This window comes from Cololabis saira, chromosome 1 (genome assembly GCF_033807715.1).
Source record: "Cololabis saira isolate AMF1-May2022 chromosome 1, fColSai1.1, whole genome shotgun sequence".
NCBI classification, from domain to species: Eukaryota; Metazoa; Chordata; class Actinopteri; order Beloniformes; family Belonidae; genus Cololabis; species Cololabis saira.
Window position 1 is genome coordinate 6,483,501 of NC_084587.1, and position 18,777 is coordinate 6,502,277.

Consider the following 18,777-nt stretch of genomic DNA (forward strand, 5'->3'; position numbering starts at 1 on the left):
ACAAAATCAACAGTTATTGGGCTACTTATAAACTGTTAATCCCATACATACACCCCAACATCTCCCAAGTAATCTGTCAACTATTTAGGCAAGGCAAGGCAAGGCAAATTTATTTGTATAGCACAATTCAACACAAGGTAATTCAAAGTGCTTTACATTGACATTAAAAGCGGCAAGACATAATTAGACAGTAAATAATTAGACATAATTAGACAGTAAATAACAATGATATATATATGATTGAATAAGATGATAAGAAAAGAAGTAAAATAATAAAAAGCACAATCTGTTAAAAATAAGGGCAGTAGAATACAGCAGGTACGTTTAATTTAAGAGTACGCTTGAGTAAACAGTAATGTTTTTAACCCTGATCTAAAGGATCTACAGTTGGAGCAGACCTCAGGTCTACAGGAAGTTTGTTCCACCGGTGAGGAGCAGAATAACTGAACACTGCCTCACCTTGCTTGGTTCTGGTTCTGGAACCACAACAAACCAGATCCAGATGAAGCTCAGGGGTCTGGGAGCTTCATAGGAACTAACAGATCAAGCATGTATTTTGGTCCAAGACCATTCAGTGCTTTGTAGACCAGCAGGAAGATTTTATTTTTTTTATATTTAGATTTAGCACTTTTAAAACAGTATTACAACGTGCACAGATTTAAGCTTCAGGCCCCAGTATAGTTGTTAAAGGGAGCCAAGTGTGTGTGTGTGTGTGTGTGTGTGTGTGTGTGTGTGTGTGTGTGTGTGTGTGTGTGTGTGTGTGTGTGTGTGTGTGTGTGTGTGTGTGTGTGTGTGTGTGTGTGTGTGTGTGTGTGTGTGTGTGTGTGTGTGTGTGCACATGGCAGGGTTCCCACAGTGTCCCCTCATTTTATTTATTCTGCTTATTTTAAACTACTATTAAAGTCATGGAAATGGGGTCAAATATTATGGAAATGTTTAGTGGTGGGAGGATGTTGTCTTGTCCTTGAGTTGTAATAATTCTGTATTGACAGATTGATGTCACAGTCATTGACTGTATGGATGATGACACTCTGGCTGGAACATCCCAACATATGGAGATCAGATATCAGCTAGACACTTCTGTATGGAAAATCAAGGTGCAAGTGCAAGAGAACCAAAATAACATTCACTGCTTGAAAAACTAAAGAAAAAGATGGGCATTGATGGGAATGATGATAAGAAATCTGATCAGGAGGAGACGTCTTCTCCAAAACAGAAAATAAGTTATCCAAAAAACAACAGATGGGCTGAAAAGAAAGACCAGCAAAGTTGAGTTAGGGTGGAAATGTAAATGAGGGGGAACAAAGGCCATTGATGTACCCAAAGAATCAATAAAAGCTGACATGTTACAGTATGCTAAAGACCTTTTTTCCCACACGGAAAAAAGAAATTTGGAAAATTTGAGACATTTAGTCATGACATATTAAACTATCAGGAGGAAGCTGTATTTGATGAAAATATCACAGTTGGGGAACTGTGCATGGTACTAAGGATGGCGGAATGTATCAATATGGTTAAGTCTATGGTTTTAGACACGTCATTTTGTGATATTATATATTATATAAGATGCATGTTGCTACTATGGTTGAATGAAAATAAATGAATAGTTGCAGCTTTCAAAGTGAATGTTCACTGTCATTTTTGGTCTTTCATAAAATTTCATTTTTTTCTCTTATGTGTATTCATAGAAACCATATCAAATATTAAGACCTCTCTTGTTCTATATGAATGAAAATAATGACAAGTGCATGACAAATATACTTGATCTATAACATGTTTTATTTATTCTTGAATGATTTTGACATTTTTCATATTTTGGCATTTAACAGAAATCTGTCAGTAAGTGAGTGTTAGTAGTTTCACTGATTATTGTCATCCAAATAAGATTTAAAACAAATCCACATTGGAAACATGAAGGTTGACAAATGTTTTTGGTATCAACAGTGAAAAAATGTCTGTTTTATATCATGAAAACAAAAATAAAGGGATACAAACAACACAACAGTCTCAGAGTTTGGGCAGGAAGAACCTCTTCTCATGATGAGCAGGACACACCTCTGTATGAACTCTACTGCCACGTGGGACTCAGGAGCCTGGCCCCTTCTTGATAGTTTTAAGTGAGCAGATGTGCAGTGCAGGCAAAATATTTTGTTAAACCCATTTAGATATTCTCTTTTTTGCACAGATTAGGACATGCAAACTGGTCTTATACATTTTCCATCTGCCAAACTGGTTATCAGCAAGTTGTTGCATATGACAGCAAATGTGTTGTCACCCAATTATTATTTTTTCCTACTTAATGCAAATATTTGTAAACAAACAAATGTCCATGGTTATTTAAGGTTGATCATTTCTTTGGAATTTAACTGGAATTTGTGTCTTTTTCATTACCAGTGGTGTTTATTGCACTGTGATTGACGGTGCAGAAACAGTCTTTAAAAAATGAATATAGGATATATAGAATATAGGGCTGTGGGAACATAGACACGCTCCCGCACAACCAGTACACTTTATTTCAGTCAGCAGGTCAGAATGCTTGTCTGTGATTTCCAGACAAATATATAAGGCTTTAAAGGTATTAATTGCAATCGTATTCAAAAACATTTATTGTTATACTGGGTGAAATGGTCCTTCCATCCTGAGAGTAGCCAGTGAATAATGTATTCAGAAAAAGGAAAGAAAAAAATCAATCCTCTCTGAAAGCTGTAATCCTGTAAAAACTCTAACCAATCAGTTATTTGCGCACCGAATGGCTCGGATTGGTCAGAAGACCAGAGGCTTGGCAGGAAGGGAAAGAACCAATCAGATGCCTTCATTTTAAACCCCCCCCCCCCCGCCCCCCGTCCTAGGCGCGCACTCTCTTCCAGCCCCCCGTGTCCACTTCCCACGGGTCCTCCTGGGCTCACAGTGTCCCAGTGTAACCCTCCCCTCTGCCACGGACCCCCAGTATGTAGTTATTATGTAGTTATTTCCAGAGCAGCTCGGTCCCGCTGTGTGTGTGAGAGCGGGGAGCAGAGCCGTCGGTCCGGGCTGCTGCTGCAGGACTCTCTGCCCAGCAGCAGCAGCCCGCGGGGATACGAGCAGCCGCAATGAAGCGCTGCAGCAGCTCCGGCTCGGAAGCAGTATGGGGGTCCGTGGGGATGGAGACGTTTCCATCCCGGCGAGAGCGGAGAGTGGTGCGCCGTAGGCGTAGACGCCGTAGGCGTAGACGCCGTAGGCTACGGCACACCGCCACCCGCTCTCCACTCTCGCCGGGATGGAGACGCCAGTGGGTAGGATGCACGTTTGGGTGGGCACAGCACCCCCCTGGCCCCCCTAAAACCGGCCTCGCTTACAGGTGAATGAGACATGGGGTAGTTTTGTTGAAAATGTGCTGTCCAAAATGTCCTGGAAACCTCGACTCCTGCAAATGCACGTTCCCCAAAGTTTGTGGGGGCGTGGCTTTGGACGGAGCGCTGACGGGAGGGGGAGGAGGGGGTGGGACTTAGAGGAGGCGCCATTTTCAAATCTTGCTAGCTCTCAGAAGTTGCATATTGCAACTTTAAGTATGTATGTTCTTAGGAAGGGTATAAGAATTTATCAGCCATTATAAGGCAACACAAGCTGAATACAGTTTCATCACAAGGATAAGGTCCTCTTTATGGCATTCTTGTTTACAAGCCTCCACTGCTTCCCGAGAGACCTCTTTCAGGTGATCTTGTCCTCCAAATAGACGAGGGATGGTGTACATAAGAATTGGACGTCCACTAGGAGCTACTGCATTTCTGCTGTTGTGGATAATGTGGGTATTCCACAAATGCGCACCTTGCTGCAGCTCTTCCTGTAGAAGAAAATACCAGTAAGAACAAAGATTAATGTAATGCTTCCTGTTATGAGTCAATATGCAGGGCTGCACATAATTATTTTGGTCTGGTGCTCAGAGGAGCCCCTGGATATGTGACTTGGGGCTCCAAAAACGCGGTGACCCGTCTCGCCGGATCGATAAAAGAGGGATGCAGGAATAAGTTATAGGCAAAACTATATTTATTCACTTATAAAGATGAATTAACAAATTATGGTGCGTGTTAGTCTGTAGAGTCAGTATAAAAGTTACAGTTTTTATCGGCCAGATTGGGATGCTCATGGCATATTTTGCACATAGAAATAAAGGACGCCCCGATTTCAGCAGCGCAGGAGCCAAAAAAAAGCCCCAAAACTTCTAAACAGCATAAAAATGTGTTTATTTTATATGAAAAAACGTGTTCTTTAATAGCATTGAACTTGCATGACTGTACAGACAGCCAACCATATAGCAGCTGAAATAGCCTCCTATGCTCTGTATGTCCACATCAGCCAAGGTGTAGAATATTGCTTCAGGTGAAGAATATGATGTAAAAGTTAACTTATTTCAATAATTCAACTAGAATATGGTGTAAAAGTTAATCTATTTCAATAATTCAACTTAAAAGGTGAAACTAATATATTACCTAGTCTTATTACATGCAAAGCAAGATATATTGAACCTTTATTTGTTATAATTTTGATGATGGAATTGTTTATTGATTTCATAAAATATTCTTTAATTTAGTTTTCATAAACTGTGAGCCATAATCAGAGAGGAGCGTCTTGCTGGCGCAGGAAACTGCTGCACGCAGTGACGGACACTTGCTGATTTATGGTTCCGCGTTGCACCAACGCAGAGCTTACGGGGTAGGATACGCGGGAACGCGAACGTACGGTGCGCGTCGCCGCGTAACATCATGCAGCCACTTCTCGGCGAACACATGTTTTCTGTTCGATTCGGGTAGTGGTTCAGTTTGGCGTCTCTTTGTAGTTGGTGCTGGTGGAACGCCAAAATAATTACTTAATGGCGCTTGCTTCTTGGACATTTTGACGAGACGTGTCGGGGTTTGTTCAGTAAAGCTGATCCTTACCTCTCTTCCTGCCCAACCCACTGCCGCAACGAGCATGGAGGGGGAGTAAGGACGCGCTGTGATTGGCCAGTACCAACTTTGAGTGGCGGTTCTGGGGAAAAGCTCTCGCAATAGATTTTTTAATATTAGTATTCTGGTCTAGCCACAACCAATAATATGAGACCCAGCTGTTGGTACGCAAAAGCGCTTCGCAGCACAAGATTGACAGCGCACTGTGGATTTTGACGGCGCATGCGCTCTGGCGGCCCACTTATGTGCAGCCCTGAGCATGAGGCTCCTTTTAAGAAATGAGACTCTCTAGCGCCACCCTTCACCACGACGGCCGTCGGGGGTACTGCAGCCAACAGTGAAGCCGGCACGGGAGAACGGGGAGAACGCACATGCAGCGTCATGTGACGTCACATCCGCAGGACAGCGCGGGAAAAGCGGCCCCAGCCTTGCAGCACATTTAGCAGCACACAGCCTGTTCAAGGCAACGGAGAGATACGCTAGAGCAGTGGTCCCCAACCCCCGGGCCGCGGCCCGGTACCGGGCCGTGGATCATTTGGTACCGGGCCGCACAGAGAGAGAAAAAAAAAAAAAAAAAAAAAAGGTTTTTTTTTTTTTTTTTTTAAATTCAAAAATAATTTCTGTAGAATCCCGACTGATGATGGATGACTCTCAAACTGATGGTTCACAATGTTTTTATTCCTTGGATGTAAATACACTGCAAACACACCGTAAGAGCTATAAGGGAATAAAATAAAATAGTTAGTCTTTCTACATTCATATAAGTTTAACTTAAATACAGACCGACGCAGCTGCTCGCTCGGTTGGCAATAAAGCAACCACAATACATGAGCGACCAAACTCAAGCTGGACATAAATACGGTATAAAATTTGCACAAATCCTCATCAGCAGGTGCTTTTTGTGTCAGTTAGGCTCCACTTTAGCATTCCCGACACTAGTTTAGTCTTTCAGACACACTTTCTACTGCTGTTAAACTTTTACCCTTAAAGTCCGAAGCGCCGGATGTTTACGAGGTCTCGGTGAGACGCCTTCAAAATAAAAGCACTAAATATCGGTCTACTTAATATATAACAATAAAATAAAAGCCTGGCTTTAAATAACGTTAATGAGAAAACAAACATAAAAACACATTTATAGAAACACTGATTATATAGGTAATTTACAATTTCCATTATTTCATTTTATTTCTTCAAAAATGATGTTTTTTTATTATTATTATTATTATTATTATTATTATTATTATTATTATTACTACTACTATAGAGAAAATACCACAGTTTTTAATGCCGGTCATTTTATTTAGTTTTTATCAGCTACACCTTTGGGCCGGGAAAATATTGTCAGACATTAAACCGGTCCGCGGTACAGAAAAGGTTGGAGACCACTGCGCTAGAGGGCTCATTCTTTTTGGTTTGGAACGCTTCATCTGACATTATTACTAGAAAACTTAAAATGTTTACGAATTTTTTTCATAAATCCTGCCTCAAGCTCCTTTAAGGCCTCCAAAAAGGCAATTCATTTCTCGGAAGAATAATAATGAGGGAGATCCCTTTGTCTCTGTTATCTGCCTTGAAGAAGGCCTACATGGCTGAAACATATTGGCATTTTTTTTAACTTTTACAAAACCATGATTTAATAAAGGCTTTTTATATTTTTCTATCTTCTTGAGTGCCTCGATTTTTCTAAATTGTTTTTCAACAGAAAAACAACATTCAAGGAACCTGGAAATTACTGAACAGTCTAATTAAGAAAGCCCCAGGTTTAGTTTAGTTTAGTTTATTTCGGTCATGACATCACAAAAAAAGAATAGAAATAAGACGAACATCAAAATAGCTTTTACAAAATTAAGAATAAAATAAAAATGACCACAAGGAAACGATTACACTGTTCAAAGAAAACATTACAAAAAGGTTTCCAATATACAAATAAGATCTAGACTGAAAAAGGTGTAAGCTGAAGCAAAGCTTATTCATTGCCCACCCTCAAAAAGATTATTTAAAGTAAGGAAATAAAAGCAAGAAGTAAGAGATAAGACTGCCAGTAAAACAAATTGTCTCCATGGAGAGAACAAAGATTCCTCAAGAAATAAGAAAAAAAAAAAAAAAGTGCAGTCATCTTTCCTTCATCCCTAAATAATCAAATCAAATCACCAATTAATTGAATACCAAAATCAACACAGCAAGCATCACTGCTCATTAATTTGATATAGAGAAATCATCCTTTCTTTTCTACCTTTTTTTCAAATAAGGTTAAGGTAAATATCAAATTTTTCGCCAGGCCTGGCTTGCGTGCAAAGCAACAAGTATTGTATTACAACTATTTGGTTTCATTTTCAGTGAAAGACAGTTCAGTTTCACTGTTGACAAACACATCCCCAACGGTTACCGAAACTGGAGGCGTTGTCACCAAGTGTGATTAAAAATCTCTAACTGATGGAAGAATGCCAAAACGTGAAATACAGTAAATCATGAAATTTATATTCAAAGTTTAGCTGTTCCTATCCCATGATGTCTTTGGTACATGTTAACAAACATCTAACGCGCAGTAACTAAAATTTGTATCATAGTTATCTACAAGATGTTGAAGAATTCACTTTACTATAAAATTAATTTTTTCTATGACCAAACCATCAAAAAAATTTCCTGATCAAATATAATAATATAGTGTTTTTGATGGTCTAAAGCTTCATCGGAAACTCCTATTTCCCTCCCGGGCTTCTTTGAGGCACACCTGTTTCTCATCTCATCAAGCTCCCCATGAAAAACCGGTTCAACCTCCACTACCGGGGCTACCTGATGTGAGGTTTTCCCCCATGCCTGAGTTCCTTGGTTGTTTCCTTGTTACTGTGGCCAAGCCTGCCTTCTGCCACCGCCCTCTGGATTTAGTTTTGTTTTTTATCCACGAGTGGTTGGTGTGTTTGGAGTTTTTGTTTTTTGTGATAATTTTTGTGACGATTAAACATCGTGAGACTTTTCCTGTGTACACTATCCTCTCTAGCTACAGTGGTCCATACTAAACCCTTCTGAACGTAACAGAACTTTCTGGCCAAAACATGGACCCAGCAAATTAAAGCACATCCTAGCGACCCAAGGGGTTTTGGTCAGACAGCATGACGCCACTCTCCTGAGTGTTTTGGAAAACCTTCAACATCTAACTCCCAGTGTAAGTCAACTCGGTGGACAGAGGGAGAACATGGCTACCCACTTTTCCGCCACAGGCACCGTGTCACCATCAGCGGTGGCTGCTCCACTCCAACATCTGCAGCACCAGCACCAGTGACACCAGCTCCCCTGCCCCGTGAACCCCACATCCCTATCCCGGCTAGGTACACAGGTGATCTAGGGACATGCGCTCAGTTTCTACACCAGTGCTTGTATTTAATCAACAACCAGCATCTTACTTTTCCGATCAGTCCAGGATAGCCTTTGATATGAGCTTATTGGAAGATCGAGCTGCATCCTGGGCTATAGCCATCTCTAATAACAACCCACTACTGTGTTCTGATTTTCAGGCGTTTACACTTGAGATGAGCAAAGTATTTGACCATCCCGTTAAAGGGAGGGAAGCAGCCAGCCGATTACTGTCACTCTGACAGAGTAGTGATTATGTTTCCCAATTTTCAGTAATTTTTCGCATTCTGGCGGCAGAGAGTGGGTCGGATCAGGCAGCCCTTGCTGTATTTGTATTAATTTGGGCACAATTTATGCCATGTCTTCGGCCGTTAAGATTGCCCGAACCGTAACGTGCACCCAGGTGTGTTATACATCAAAATGTGCGTCTCGATCCTGCGACAACGTGCATTACTTTTCATTTATTTAATATTTCATGGTTTGCATTAATGGGCGTGGCCTAACGGCTCAACAGCCCCCTAGAAAACTTGGTGCCTCAAGTCCCACAATACGGTTTGACGTACATGCACGAAAATCGCTACACACCTGTATCATGTCACAATTTAAAGAAAAGTCTCTTGGCGCCATGGCCGAAACCGAACAGGAAGGCAGCCATTTTGAATTAATCATGTAATTTTGGCAAAATTTATGCCATTCCTTCACCAGTTAATACGGCCCGAAACGTAACGTGCACCCAGGTGTGTTATACATCAAAATGTGCGTCTCCATCCTGCAACGTCACGCATTACTTTTCTCAGTCAAAAGCGTTACCGTGGCGACGATAGATGCCAAAAAGAACGCCCCCCCCCTTCATTTGATTGGTCGATATTTGATAGTTCCCCAAATGTCTGAACGAACTTTGCAAAGTGTCAAAAAGTATGAACTGTATTTAAAATTAAATTATAGCTACTGTTGAAAATGAGATGAAACTTGTAAAGAAATGGTTTGATGTAAATAAGTTATCTTTAAACATAAGTAAAACAAAGTTTATGATTTTTGGGAACCGTAAAATAGATAAGGTAGTTAAATTGAGAATAGAAGATACAGAAATAGAAAGGGTGTTTGAGACAAAAATTTTTGGTGTCATCATGGACCATAAATTAAATTGGAAGATGCATATTAATCATGTCAAATCTAAATTAGCTAAATCGATAGCCATATTATACAAGGTAAAAGATATGTTGAACCAGCGTGCTTTATATATTTTGTATTGCACTATGTTTATTCCCTACATTACATACTGTTTAGAAATATGGGGGAGTGCATATTTTACCCATACTAAACCGATCTTTATTCTTCAAAAAAGAGCGGTAAGGATTATCACAAAATCAAGTTATAGAGAACCATCAAATGAACTATTTATTAAATTAAGGGCATTTAAATTCATGGATTTAGTGGAATACAAAATAGCATTGATAATGTACAAAGTGTTCAACAGATTGTTACCTAGTAAAATTGTAAGCATGTTTAAAATAAGAGTAAGTAGATATGAGCTTCGAGGGAAACGTATGATTGAAAAACCAAAGTCTAGGACTAAAATTAAAGATCAATGTATTACTGTAAGGGGTGTAAATATATGGAATGCACTTGATGATAAATTGAAGATGTGCCAGTCGATTCAAGCATTCAAACGTTTGTTTAAGTTAAATGTGTTTGAAAAATATGAGGGATCCAGTAGATGATTCTATTACGGAATTATGTTCGGGATTGTGTAAACAATATGATTTATTTTTTGTACTATGTTTTGTATGTTTGATCTGAATAAGTTGATCATGTGAGAAGGGTAGGCGTAAATAAGCAATAGCTTCAGCCTATTCCTTTTCGGTTAGGTCTCTCTTTTTTTTTGTGAACTAATGCTTTCAGTTGGTGTATACATTAAGAATGACCTGACCGAAATAAATATATTTTCATTCATTCATTCATGTCACCAAATTTTGCACGCAAGCCAGGCCTGGCGATAAATTTGATATTTCATGGTTTGCATTAATGGGCGTGGCTAGAAAACTTTTCTCTGCCATAACTTTTGAATGGTTTGACATAAAGACTCGTGGGTGGTGTCGTCAGACTCGGTATGGAGTACTTGACCTTCATTGCCCTGAATTAGCCCCGCCCCTTCTTCTGATTGCTCAATAGTTGATATTCCCTATTTTCTGGCATAACTTTTGAATGGTTTGACAAAGAGAGTCGTGGGTGGTGTCATCTGACTCGGTTTTGAGTACTTGACCTTCATTGGCATGCTTTAGCCCCGCCCCTTCTTCTGATTGGTCGATATGTGATACTACTTTTTTAAATAACTTTTGAATGGTTTGACATAAAGACTCGTGGGTGGTGTCATCGGACATGGTTTTGAGTCCTTCAAATCAATCAAATCAAACTTTATTTATATAGCACTTCTCATACACATGATGCAACACAAAGTGCTTAACATAAAACAAATAAACATAAAACGTATTAATGCCCCCCTCCCCCCTCCCCGCAGACACAAGCACACTACAATTCACCTAAATTACACACACAGACACACACGCAGACACATGGTGTAGACATGGCTAGGCACAGAGGATCCAGGTGAGGAAACGGTAACAGGGAGCCGTCCACGCCAGGAGGTCTCATCGCCCGCAGCTACAAGGGGGGGGGGCCCTCAGAGACCATCCCGGCCCGGACGGATAGAGGAGTCCACACCACAGCGGTGAAGCCGTGGTGCAGAGCTCCACAACCATCCAGGCCAGAACCACCCCCAGGACGACCCCCTGCAGGCCAGAGTCACTCCCAGCATGGAGGCTCCCCATGAGGAAACACTGGAGATAAAAGCTGCAAGAAAGCAGGATAAAATACTCTAAAAGAGTTTAAAAAGTGTAACATAACATAAAATCCTAAAAGTATGACTAGAAAGCAAGACATTAAAAACTAAAAGAATAAGACAGTAGAATGTATAAAATAGACCATAAATAACGACTAAAATATTTAGATAAAACATGAGATTAAACAAAAATAAAATATGATAAAAAAGGATAAACTAAATATAAAACAGAGCAGTAAGATCCAATAAAAATAAGGGTGAGCATAAGAAATTTAAAAGAGTTAAATGAGTCAGTTAAAAGCCTGATTAAAGAGATGGGTCTTGAGCCTCTTTTTAAAAACATCAACAGTCTCTGCGGCCCTGAGGTTCTCCGGGAGGCTGTTCCACAATCAGGGACCATAAAAACTGAATGCCGCCTCCCCGTGTGTCCTGGTTCTAACTTTTGGTATGGTTAAAAGGCACCGGAGGACCTCAGGGTCCGTGAGGGTCGATAGGGTAAAAGTAGTGCAGACAAATAAGAAGGCCCAAGACCATTAAGACACTTAAAAACCAGTAAAAGAACCTTAAAATCGATCCTGAAGCGCACGGGGAGCCAATGCAGCAATTTTAAAACAGGTGTAATGTGCTCCCGCCCTCTGGTCCTCGTCAGCACGCGAGCGGCTGAATTCTGTAATAATTGTAGGTTCTTAATACTCTTTTTAGGAAGACCAGAGAGCAGGGCGTTACAGTAATCTAAACGACATGAGATAAAAGCATGCATTAGCACCTCCGTGCTGGCCTGAGAGAGAAACGGGCGGACTCTGGCTATGTTCTTAAGGTGGTAAAAACCGATCTTTGTTATGTTTTTAATATGTGGAATAAAAGTGAGCTCAGAGTCAAAAATCACGCCCAGATTTTTAACTGATTTTGAGGGTTTAAAATCCTGTAACTTTGGTAAAAGTTTCTCTCTCTGGCCTTCAGGACCGATGAGTAAAACCTCTGTTTTGCCCTGGTTGAGCTGTAGGAAGTTTGCTGCCATCCATGACTTGATGTCTAAAATACAGTTAAAAAGGGCATCAATTGGCCCAGTGTCATCAGGAGACACGGCGATGTACAGTTGCGTATCGTCAGCGTAACTATGGAAGCTGATGCCGTGTCTCCTGATGACGTCCCCAAGGGGCAGCATGTACAGATTAAAAAGAGTTGGACCTAAAATTGACCCTTGGGGAACCCCACACCTTATCTTATAGATTCCTGAGGAACATGTATCCATACTTACGAAGAAACTACGATCAGTGAGGTAGGACGTGAACCAGTTAAGAACAGTACCAGAGAGGCCGACCAGGTGCTTCAGTCTGTTTAATAAAATGTGATGGTCTACTGTATCGAAGGCGGCGGTTAGATCCAGCAGAACCAAGACTCTGAGTTTTTGGTTATCTAAATTGCACCTGATGTCATTTAAAATCTTTAAAAGTGCTGTCTCTGTACTGTGGTTCATCCTAAAACCGGACTGATGAGCCTCTAAAATGTGTGTTGAGTTTAAAAATTCATTCACTTGATTAAAAACAAGTTTTTCTAAAATTTTACTTAAAAACGGTAAGTTGGATACAGGCCGGTAGTTATTTAAAACATTGGGGTCCAACCCACTCTTCTTCAGAAGGGGCTTCACCACCGCTGTTTTAAAGGCGGCGGGGAAGACACCCGTCTGAAGAGAACAGTTGACCAAATACAAAAGCTGTTCCTCAAAGAACCCATAGAGTGTTTTAAAAAACGGTGTGGGAATGGGGTCTAAAAGGCAGGTTGTGGGCTTTACCTTGGAGAAAACTCTACAAAGTGTCCCCGCATCAACCAAGGCAAAACTCTCCAGTGTTTCCTCAGATAAAAGCACTGATCCAGGTGTGTTAAGAGTTAAAATCTGTTGAGATAAAAGACTGGATCTAATGTCATCAATTTTACCCCTGAAGTGGTCTGCAAAATCCTCACAGAGGGCACCTGTTGCTGTTTTATGGGATCTGTTCAGGTTTCCATTTGTTAGAAAATCTATTGTAGAAAATAGGAATTTGGAATTGTTTTTGTTGTTTAAAATTAGGTTTTTGAAATGGGCGGTTCTTGCTTTTTTAATACTGTTATTGTAATACTTAAGGCAAAAAATGTCATGATGAACTGTTAATTTTGATTTCCTCCATCTTCTTTCGGCACTCCTGCAGTTTCTTTTTAGTTTCTTTATTTCCTCAGTTCTCCATGGGGGTGTAGGTTTTCTGCTAATTCTTTTGGTTAAAATCGGAGCCACTGAGTCCAGCGTTGTTTTGAGTATTTTGTTAAAATTGTCAACGATAAAATCACAGGGTCCTGCTCTGCAGGAGTGTTCTGTAAAATCTGGATAAAATTTGCAGCCACTTCAGGAGTTAGGTAACGTTTCCTCACCGTTCTCACCGGGGCCTCCCGCTGGTTAAAACTGGTGATGTTAAAAAACACGCAGAAATGGTCAGACACAGCCAGGTCCACAACAGAGCACGCACCCAGGGACAGGCCGTAGGTTATGACCAGGTCCAGGGTGCGCCCTCTGCTGTGGGTCGGCTGTGTGACATGTTGCTTAAAATGTAGACAGTTTAAAAGGTTTAAAAATTCTCTAGATACTGGGTCTGAGATGTTGTCTAAGTGCAGATTAAAATCACCAGTTATTAAGATCCTGTTGTAGGAGGTGTGAATAATTGATAAAAGTTCAGAGAATTGGCTGATAAAACAGGTGGAATACTGGGGGGGTCTATAGACCGTTATGCAAAGAATTGGGGGGTTGCTAAAAACAAAAGCATGATATTCAAATGATGTGTAGCTGTTAAAAGAAACTGCATTGGATGACATAGTGATTTTTGTTATTGATGCAGTTCCGCCCCCTCTCCTGTCCCCCCTGGTGGAAAATAGAAAGTTAAAATCTGGTGGGGAGGCCTCAGTGAGAACAACAGGTGCATCTGTGCCAAGCCATGTCTCTGTAAGGAGAATACAGTCCAGTTTCCTGTCTATAATCAAGTCATTTATAATAAAAGATTTGTTTAAAAGAGAGCGCACGTTCAGCACAGCCTTGACCATAATTGGTGCAAATCAGCCCCGCCCCTTCTTCTGATTGGTCGATATTTCATAGTTCCTCTTTTCTGCCATAATCTTTGAATGGTTTGACATAGAAAGTCGTGGGTGGTGTCATTTCTGATAAGCTTATGGGGGGCGGTGGCCATGAGTGCGAGGGCCTGTTCATCGCGGCGGGGGTAATTTGCACCAATTATGGTCAAGGACTCAAAACAATTTCCGATGACACCACCCACGACTCTCTATGTCAAACCATTCAAAAGTTATGGCAGAGAAAAGTTTTCTAGGGGGCGCTGTTGAGCCATCTTGCCACACCCATTAATGCAAACCATGAAATATCAAATTTATTGATTTAACATCCGCTCATCTCGCTTGGAGTACTAGAAGACATGACAATTCCTGGTGCCAACAGGTGGCGCTACAACCGATCCTGAATATTCCACCAGAGATGTGTTCATGCTCAGTGTACGATCGTGCACATACGTTTTCGACCACATCAAATCATGTATTGCTGAGTTACAGCCAATTGATGTTTCATGGCCAGCCTTAAAAATCACCTCAAACTTCGCCGGATCACTACGGTCAAGCCCTCTGGTAAAAACTTGAAAGCTTCGCAATTTAGCGTCGACCATGTGTCTAAATTGTACAAACCAAGTTGTAAGCCAATCCGATAAAGTCTCTAGGAGGATTTGTTAAAGTACGAGGCCTGGAAATGACCAGAATTCATGAAAAATTAAATTTTCTGTTCAAAATGCTGGACTTCCTGTGTAACTTAGAGCATGGGTATAAGAGACTTTTTTGTAGGGCTTTGTCTGATACAATAGACACATAAATGTCATTGCTGCAGGTCAAACCATATTATGGGGCTCGTTGAAAAACATAAAATAGGAGGCGCTATGGAGCCCATTCTTGTCAACCCATGCCTGTCGCCCATAAAATACGTAATTTTTCGCGACTCTGGAAGCGTGTGCAAAATTTGGTGAGTTTTCGAGCATGTTGAAGGAGCATGAGCAGGGCTGCACATAATTATTTTGGTCTGGTGCTCAGAGGAGCCCCTGGATATGTGACTTGGGGCTCCAAAAACGCAGTGACCCGTCTCGCCGGATCGATGAAAGAGGGATGCAGGAATAAGTTATAGGCAAAACGATATTTATTCACTTATAAAGATGAATTAACAAATTATGGTGCGTGTTAGTCTGTAGAGTCAGTATAAGTAAGTTACAGTTTTTATCGGCCAGATTGGGATGCTCATGGCATATTTTGCACCTAGGGTTGCCAACTTTCAGAAATAGAAAAAAAGGACGCCCCGATTTCAGCAGCGCAGGAGCCAAAAAAAAGCCCCAAAACTTCTAAAATGCATAAAAATGTGTTTATTTTATATGAAAAAACGTGTTCTTTAATAGCATTGAACTTGCATGACTGTACAGACAGCCAACCATATAGCAGCTGAAATAGCCTCCTATGCTCTGTATGTCCACATCAGCCAAGGTTGTAGAATATTGCTTCAGGTGAAGAATATGGTGTAAAAGTTAACTTATTTAAAAAATTCAACTAGAATTTGGTGTAAAAGTTAACTTATTTCAATAATTCAACTAGAATTTGGTGTAAAAGTACACTTATTTCAATAATTCAACTAGAATATGGTGTAAAAGTTAATTTATTTCAATAATAAACTAGAATATGGTGTAAAAGTTAATTTATTTCAATAATTCAACTACAATATGGTGTAAAAGTTAATTTATTTCAATAATCAACTAGAATATAGTGTAAAAGTTAATTACTTCAATAATCAACTAGAATATGGTGTAAAAGTTAATCTATTTAATAATTAAACTTATAAGGTGAAACTAATATATTACCTAGTCTTATTACATGCAAAGCAAGATATGTTGAACCTTTATTTGTTATAATTTTGATGATGGAATTGTTTATTGATTTCATAAAATATTCTCTAATTTATTTTTTAATTGGGGTTTTCATAAACTTGAGCCAGAATCAGAGAGCAGCGTCGCAGGTAACTGCTGCACGCAGTGACGGAGACTGGCTGATTTATGGTTCCGCGTTGCACCAACGCAGAGCTTACGGGGTAGGATACGCGGGAGCGCGAACGTACGGTGCGCGTCGCCGCGTAACATCATGCAGCCACCTCTCGGCGAACACATGTTTTCTGTTCGATTCGGGTAGTGGTTCAGTTTGGCGTCTCTTTGTAGTCCCAGCTGTTGGTACGCAAAAGCGCTTCGCAGCACAAGATTGACAGCGCACTGTGGATTTTGACGGCGCATGCGCTCTGGCGGCCCACTTATGTGCAGCCCTGAGCATGAGGCTCCTTTTAAGAAATGAGACTCTCTAGCGCCACCCTTCACCACGACGGCCGTCGGGGGTACTGCAGCCAACAGTGAAGCCGGCACGGGAGAACGGGGAGAACGCGCATGCAGCGTCATGTGACGTCACATCCGCAGGACAGCGCGGGAAATTCGGCCCCAGCACTGCAGCACATTTTGCAGCACACAGCCTGTTCAAGGCAACGGATACACTAGAGGGCTCATTCTTTTTGGTTTGGAACGCTTCATCTGACATTATTACTAGAAAACTTAAAACGTTTACGAATTTTTTTCATAAATCCTGCCTCAATCCTGCCTCGAGCTCCTTTAAGGCCTCCAAAAAGGCAATTCATTTCTCGGAAGAATAATAATGAGGGAGATCCCTTTGTCTCTGAAGAAGGCCTACATGGCCGAAACATATTGGCATTTTTTTTAACTTTTACAAAACCATGATTTAATAAAGGCTTTTTATATTTTTCTATCTTCTTGAGTGCCTCGATTTTTCTAAATTGTTTTTCAACAGAAAAACAACATTCAAGGAACCTGGAAATTACTGAACAGTCTAATTAAGAAAGCCCCAGGTTTAGTTTAGTTTAGTTTATTTCGGTCATGACATCACAAAAAAAGAATAGAAATAAGACGAACATCAAAATAGCTTTTACAAAATTAAGAATAAAATAAAAATGACCACAAGGAAACGATTACACTGTTCAAAGAAAACATTACAAAAAGGTTTCCAATATACAAATAAGATCTAGACTGAAAAAGGTGTAAGCTGAAGCAAAGCTTATTCATTGCCCACCCTCAAAAAGATTATTTAAAGTAAGGAAATAAAAGCAAGAAGTAAGAGATAAGACTGCCAGTAAAACAAATTGTCTCCATGGGGAGAACAAAGATTCCTCAAGAAATAAGAAAAAAAAAAAAAAAAAAAAGGTGCAGTCATGTTTCCTTCATCCTTAAATAATCAAATCAAATCACCAATTAATTGAATACCCAAATCAACATAGCAAGCACCACCGCTCATTAATTTGATATAGAGAAATCATCCGTCTTTTCAATCTTTTTTTTCAAATAAGGTTAAGGAAAATATCAAATTTTTCGCCAGGCCTGGCTTGCGTGCAAAGCAACAAGTATTGTATTACAATTATTTGGTTTCATTTTCAGTGAAAGACAGTTCAGTTTCACTGTTGACAAACACGTCCCCAACGGTTACCACAACTGGAGGCGTTGTCACCAAGTGTGATTAAAAATCTCTAACTGATGGAAGAATGGCAAAACGTGAAATACAGTAACCCTCAAAAAGATTATTTAAAGTAAGGAAATAAAAGCAAGAAGTAAGAGATAAGACTGCCAGTAAAACAAATTGTCTCCATGGGGAGAACAAAGATTCCTCAAGAAATAGGAAAAAAAAAAAAAAAAGTGCAGTCATCTTTCCTTCATCCCTAAATAATCAAATCAAATCACCAATTAATTGAATACCAAAATCAACACAGCAAGCATCACTGCTCATTAATTTGATATAGAGAAATCATCCTTTCTTTTCTACCTTTTTTTTCAAATAAGGTTAAGGTAAATATCAAATTTTTCGCCAGGCCTGGCTTGCGTGCAAAACAACAAGTATTGTATTACAACTATTTGGTTTCATTTTCAGTGAAAGACAGTTCAGTTTCACTGTTGACAAACACATCCCCAACGGTTACCACAACTGGAGGCGTTGTCACCAAGTGTGATTAAAAATTTCTAACTGATGGAAGAATGCCAAAACGTGAAATACAGTAAATCATGAAATTTATATTCAAAGTTTAGCTGTTCCTATCCCATGATGTCTTTGGTACATGTTAACAAACATCTAACGCGCAGTAACTAAAATTTGTATCATAGTTATCTACAAGATGTTGAAGAATTCACTTTACTATAAAATTATTTTTTTCTATGACCAAACCATCAAAAAAATTTCCTGATCAAATATAATAATATAGTGTTTTTGATGGTCTAAAGCTTCATCGGAAACTCCTATTTCCCTCCCGGGCTTCTTTGAGGCACACCTGTTTCTCATCTCATCAAGCTCCCCATGAAAAACCGGTTCAACCTCCACTACCGGGGCTACCTGATGTGAGGTTTTCCCCCATGCCTGAGTTCCTTGGTTGTTTCCTTGTTACTGTGGCCAAGCCTGCCTTCTGCCACCGCCCTCTGGATTTAGTTTTGTTTTTTATCCACGAGTGGTTGGTGTGTTTGGAGTTTTTGTTTTTTGTGATAATTTTTGTGACGATTAAACATCGTGAGA